The sequence below is a fragment of the Gossypium arboreum genome, chromosome 3 (assembly GCF_025698485.1).
Source record: "Gossypium arboreum isolate Shixiya-1 chromosome 3, ASM2569848v2, whole genome shotgun sequence".
Classification (NCBI taxonomy): Eukaryota; Viridiplantae; Streptophyta; class Magnoliopsida; order Malvales; family Malvaceae; genus Gossypium; species Gossypium arboreum.
In genome coordinates, this window is record NC_069072.1 from 106810184 (window position 1) to 106816141 (window position 5958).

At 40.1% G+C, this 5958-nt stretch overlaps 1 non-coding gene across 1 annotated transcript; it reads right to left on the reverse strand.

Annotated features, from left to right (window-relative positions):
• Positions 1-1900: 1900 nt before the first annotated feature.
• On the reverse strand, positions 1901-2007 carry LOC128290808 (small nucleolar RNA R71). Its single transcript, XR_008280594.1, has one exon. It is a non-coding gene; the product is annotated as a small nucleolar RNA R71 (small nucleolar RNA).
• Positions 2008-5958: the final 3951 nt, after the last annotated feature.

A 5958-nucleotide genomic window follows, 5' to 3' on the forward strand; every position in this document is an offset into this window, starting at 1 on the left:
CAACATGTCCTGGACTTTTGTACACAGGCAGACCACACACCCGTGTCCTTTTAGCAGAATCGAGCACGACTTACATGGGTAGACCACATGCCCGTGTCTATTTAATAGCCTTAAACACGAATTGAAGAAATCGAACACGGGTGTGTCCCTGTCGAGCCCAAGTTTAGTCCTATTCAGAAAAGGCCACTCTTGAGGGCTTTTAGGCATTCTAAAGCCTATTTAAACACACTGGAGGAGGATTAGAGGGGACACATAGAGTAGGTGGCAGGAATTACTCAAGAAAGCCGATTGATCCATCTCGAAGCGGATTCACCTTCAAGGTGAAGATCTCCTTCAATTCCTTCAAGAGTTCTTGGGTTTTCTTTATGTTTTGTTATCATTATTCTTTTGAGATGTTTTCTTTAATAAATATGAACTAAACCCCCTAAATACCTAAGGGGAATGAAACCTAAGACGGATCTTGTTATTATTATCTGAATTATATGATAAATATTTTACTTGTTCTTAATTATGAATTCTTAATTCTTACTTTAATATTCTAGGATATTGATTCAAGTATTGATGTGCTTATTCAGAAAAGCAAAAGTCCTTGTCTAAGAGTAGATCTAACATAATTAAGCGGAGTTGATTGCACGCCTAGAGATAGGGTGACATAATTTTGCCGGATTAGAGTGAAACCTAATAAGGGAATCTATAGATCGAGTTAATGCAACACTAGGGGTTTTAATTAGAAAGAGATTTCAATTAATCAACCTAGGGTTAGATGTTGTTAGTCTCGAGAGAGATAATAATATAACTTAGGGATTTCTACGGATCAAGTCAAGTGAATAAATCGTCTGATTCAGAGTCAATAACAAGTGAAGTCTAGGTGGATTTTTCCCTTAGATATTGTCCAAATCATTCAGTTTTTCGAAAAGTTATTTCCCCAATTTACTTTCTGTGCATTCTTAGTTTAGTAATTAGTTTAGATAAAACATACCCCTTTATTTTTAGACTAGATAATAAAAAGAAAGTTAATACTAGTACTTTTAGTTCCTTTGGGTTCGACATCCCGGTCTTGCCATAAGCTATAATACTGTTCGATAAGGTGCGCTTGCCTTTGTTGTGATAATAGTTAGTTTTCAAGAACGGGCATTCATAAATTATAAAACTTATCACGATTCACATCACATCATGTTTTTGGTGTCGTTTTCGGGGAACTAATATATTAGAAACACTCGATTTTTATTACTTTAGCCATTTTACTTTTATTGCAATTTAAATTTTTATTTTCTTTTCTAATTTTTCATTTATTAGCTTTTGGCAGGTTTTTATAGTGTATGACTAGAAGAACCCTGTCGGGACCATTACTTTTTGATAGTGAGATAGACCGGACAGCTTGCAAAAACTGAAGAGAAATAAGGTGAAGCCTAAGATACACAGAGGAAGAGCAAGAGGATGATATTCACACCACAACCGAGGAGATGGCTTAAATCAGGAAAATCCACTACCTCCTGTGATTGCTGCTGATCCAGTAAATCAGAATCCTACTCCACGCACTATGTATGATTATGCTAAACCTAATTTAACAGGAGCTGAGTCAAGTATAGTTAGACCTACTATTGCTGCAAATAATTTTGAACTGAAACCAAACACAATTCAAATGATACAACAGTTTGTTTAGTTTGATGGTTTGCAGGATGAGGATCCAAACAATAACTTGGAGAATTTTTTGGAGTTTTGCGACACTTTTAAAATCAATGGCGTTTCTGATGATGCCATTTGCCTTCAGTTGTTTCCCTTTTCATTGAGGAACAAAGCTAAACATTGGTTGAACTCATTACCACGAGGGTCAATCACTACTTGGGAACAAATGACCGAAAAGTTTTTACTTAAATATTTTCCATCGGCTAAAACGGCTAAGTTGAGGAATGATATCTCTTTTTTTGTGCAGATGGATCTAGAAACACTCTATGATGCATGGGAGAGATACAAGGATCTTTTTAGAAGGTGCCCTCACCATAGGTTACGACTTTGGCTACAGGTTCAGATGTTTTACAACGGTGTGAACCTTTTAACGAGGCAACTTATCGACGCAGCTGTCGGTGGAACTTTGAATAACAAAACACCTGAAGTTGCTTACGAATTTATTGAAGAGATGTCACTAAATAACTATCAGTGGCAAGTTATGAGGACAAAGCCGACGAAAGCAGCCGGTGTTTTCAACCTCGATGCGGTTACTATGCTATCTAACCAGGTAGAACTCTTAAATAAAAAGATTGACGGTTTTTGTGGTTCTACTCAGGTATATCCAGTTTTGAGGTGCGATTCAAATGGAGGAGGAGCATACACAAAATATCAACCCTTCGACCCTAGCATCGAGGAGGAATAAGTCCAATATATGGGTAACAATAACTCTAAACCTCAAAATAACCCATATAGTAATAATTATAATGCTGGATGGAGGAACCATCCCAATTTCTCGTGGGGCGGTCAAGGAAATCAAAGGCCACAACACCTTCCGGGTTCTCAAAAACCACCTTACCAATAGGAAAAGAAGCCGAACCTTGAGGAGATGCTAACAAAGTTTATCTCAGTGTCGGAAACTCACTTTTAGAATACCGAAACAACACTTAAGAATCAACAATCGTTGATCCAAGGGCTCAAAACTCAGATAGGCCAACTTGCCAAATTGATTTCTGAACGACCATAAGGTAGCCTGCCGAGTAACACTGAATCTAACCCAAAGGAACAACTCAATGCAATTACCATTCATGATGAGGAAAGGTTAGTCGAACCTGAACCAGAAACAAGGCAAGGAATTATGGTAAGTAAAAGCAAAGGTGAGGTAGACCACAGTGAACAAACACCAATAAGTAAAGAGTACAAACCTCGTGTGACATACCTCAATGCGACAAGGAAAGACCGCATAGATGAATAATTCGGTAAATTCCTTAAATTATTAAAAAAGTTACATATTAACTTACCATTTATTGAAGCTCTTCGCAAATGCCAAATGCAGTCAAATTCTTAAATGAGCTTTTAACAAATAAGCGAAAGTTGGATGAGGAGTCGCATGTGGAGTTAAATTCAGTTTGTTCAACCATACTACAGAATAAGCTGGCCAACAAATTAAAAGATCCAGGGAGTTTTAATAATTGGTAGCTTAGATGTTAATAATGCTTTGGCTGATTTAGAGGCTAGTATCAACGTCATGCCTTATAAAATGTATAAACAACTAGGTCTTGGGAAACCCAAACAAACTAGGATGAGCATTCAGTTAGCAAACAAAACAATCAGATTTCCTACGGGTATTATTGAAGATGTACTCGTTAAAATTCACAAATTCATATTCCTAGTTGATTTTGTTGATCTAGACATAGAAAAGGATGGTGACGTGCCTTTAATTTTAGGAAGGCCTTTTTTAGCAACTGCTAGAACTATAATTGATGTTGGTACAGGTGAACTCACACTTTGTGTGGGTGAGGAAACAATCACTCTTCAAACTCGTAATTCAAGTAACACATCAAATATCGAGGGTGATTGTATAAATCGTACTACTAATACTGATCATGTGGTGAAACCTTCTTTGCAGGAAACACATTCAAAGAACACACCTGAGCCATGTTTGAGTAACAATAAAGGACCCATCTATGAAGAACGAAGGCTACAGGTCGAGGAACTAGATGAATTGCGGACATAGAAACCAAGATCACGTGATAAACCAAAACCACACCTTGACGAGCTCAATATTTCACCAAATCAACTTAAGGTTAGAGACAAAGTACTATTAGATGCAGTAGACCCTTAGATTGCCACCCCTGAATCTAATGGAGAAATCCCTCTTACGATACTTAGCATTTTCCCATATGGCACAGTCAAGGTAATTCATCCCAAATTCGGTACGTTTAAGGTAAATAGTACTCGTCTAAAACCTTATTTTGATAAAATTGATAGCAGGGATGAGGAGTGTAAACTCCTCGCACCACCATGACCACGCAACAGAGAGGTAAGTCGAGCTTAGACTATAAATAAGCGCTTCTCGGGAGGCAACCCGAATACTAACAGTGTTAACATCTTTAAATTTTAGTTTTTAACATTTAATTCACTAACTAAGTCACTGAACACAGGTTTTCCAAAACCACACGGCCAAGCACACAGCCGTGCCTTAGGCCGTGCCCATACCACGGAAGGCAACACGGCCGTCCGATACGGCCGTGTGAAAATAGTGCAAAATTTTTCCCCAACACGAAAGTCGAAAAGTTCCACGGCCGTGCGACATGGTCGTGGGTGAATCTGTCAAAACAACACGGGCGTGCGACACGCCCGTGTCTAGAGGCCATGGTTGAAACTGAGAAAACAACACGGGCGTATGACACACTCGTGCTCTCTACCCGTGGTCAAGACTGACAAAACAACAGGGGCATGGACATACATACACGGGCGTGGGAGAAGCAAACGAAGCAGAACATGACTGTGCGACACGGTCGTGTGCATTAACACGCCCAAAGAACACAGGCGTGGGCCGAATTTCAGATGCACCCAAATTTAAAAGTCACAATACACACAGGCTAAAATTAGGACACATGGGCATGTCCCATGGCCGTGTGCCCCAAAATCTATATAAACCACCCACTATTCATCATCCATTTCCCCAAATATCAAACCCTAGTCGCCGGAATCCTTTTACACACCCTCCCTGCCACGCTCTTGTGCCGACCACAGCACCACCATCGACGACCTAAGCTCCTCCCTCTACCAATGTATTGCGTTTGTTCACTGTTTTCTCTCTATTCTCTTCAATTCTTTTACTAATTTTATGATTTTATATTGTGTTATTTGACTTTTTTTCTTAATATTCATGGTTCTAATGATAGTAATGCTTATTCTCTTTGTTAGAAATTTGCCATTTTAGTCGATACATTTTGCTACATTCATCCATTTTTCTCTTGATTCCATGGATTTCGTGCTTACCCACACCATATTGCATATTATCAATCCCACATGCATTCATTCACTAGGTGTTCCATTTAACACCATTCTCATGTTCTTATTGTTAATAATGACTTGATACATCTTTCCATTAGGATTTGGTTACTTTTCTGTACATCTTCCCTTTTACCTATGATTCTCGTGAAGTATTCTTCTTTAATTTTAACATGCTTACATACCTTTCCATGCTATTCTTAGGGGTATTTCTATAACTTCGTCTTACCATTGCAGATACCATGTCAAATCCACGTGGCAAGAAAACTACCGTCCCCACCTCAAAGAAGAGGAAAGGAGCAGCATCATCGTTGGGTCCTATCGCAAAAATCAGGCATCCATTCCTCCAGTTTCCCTCAGGAACATAGGAGGAACTTTTTCAAGTACTATGGGCCCGACCCCTAAGTGTGGGTAGCTGCATTGATTGGGCAGCACTTGAAAAAATCTAACTGGCTGACGCGATCCAAGCCCTTCTGACTATTGACCCATGAGGCCTCTTTTTCGAGATCATCGAGTCGACGTACCTCGAGCTCACACTCGAACTCTGCTTAACCTTCCACCTTCAAGTCATCATGACACAGTTTAATGAGCCTGGAATGGTCCAGTTCTGTCTTGACGGTTTAGTGCGCCAGTTGAGAGTACCTGAGTTCGGAATTGCACTAGGGCTGTATACGGAGGAGCTCATAGATGACAACGAACTCGACACCCTCCATCGCCATATCCAATATTCTCCTTCGAAGTGTTGGAGTGCTTTAGTCCTTGACTTGGCCACCTATGACCCCAGCCGCTCTAAGGCATCGGCCCTTGCCCCATCTCTGAGGTACTTACACGCCATCTTGGGCCACACTCTGACAGGGTGCCGAGAGAACACCAGCGTCGTCAACACTCACGACGCCTACCTTTTATGGAGTATGGCGATTGGGCATGTCTTCAACCTTGCCTATTTCATTACCCTAGCCATTCGCCATTAGACGGAGCGACATAGGAAGGAAG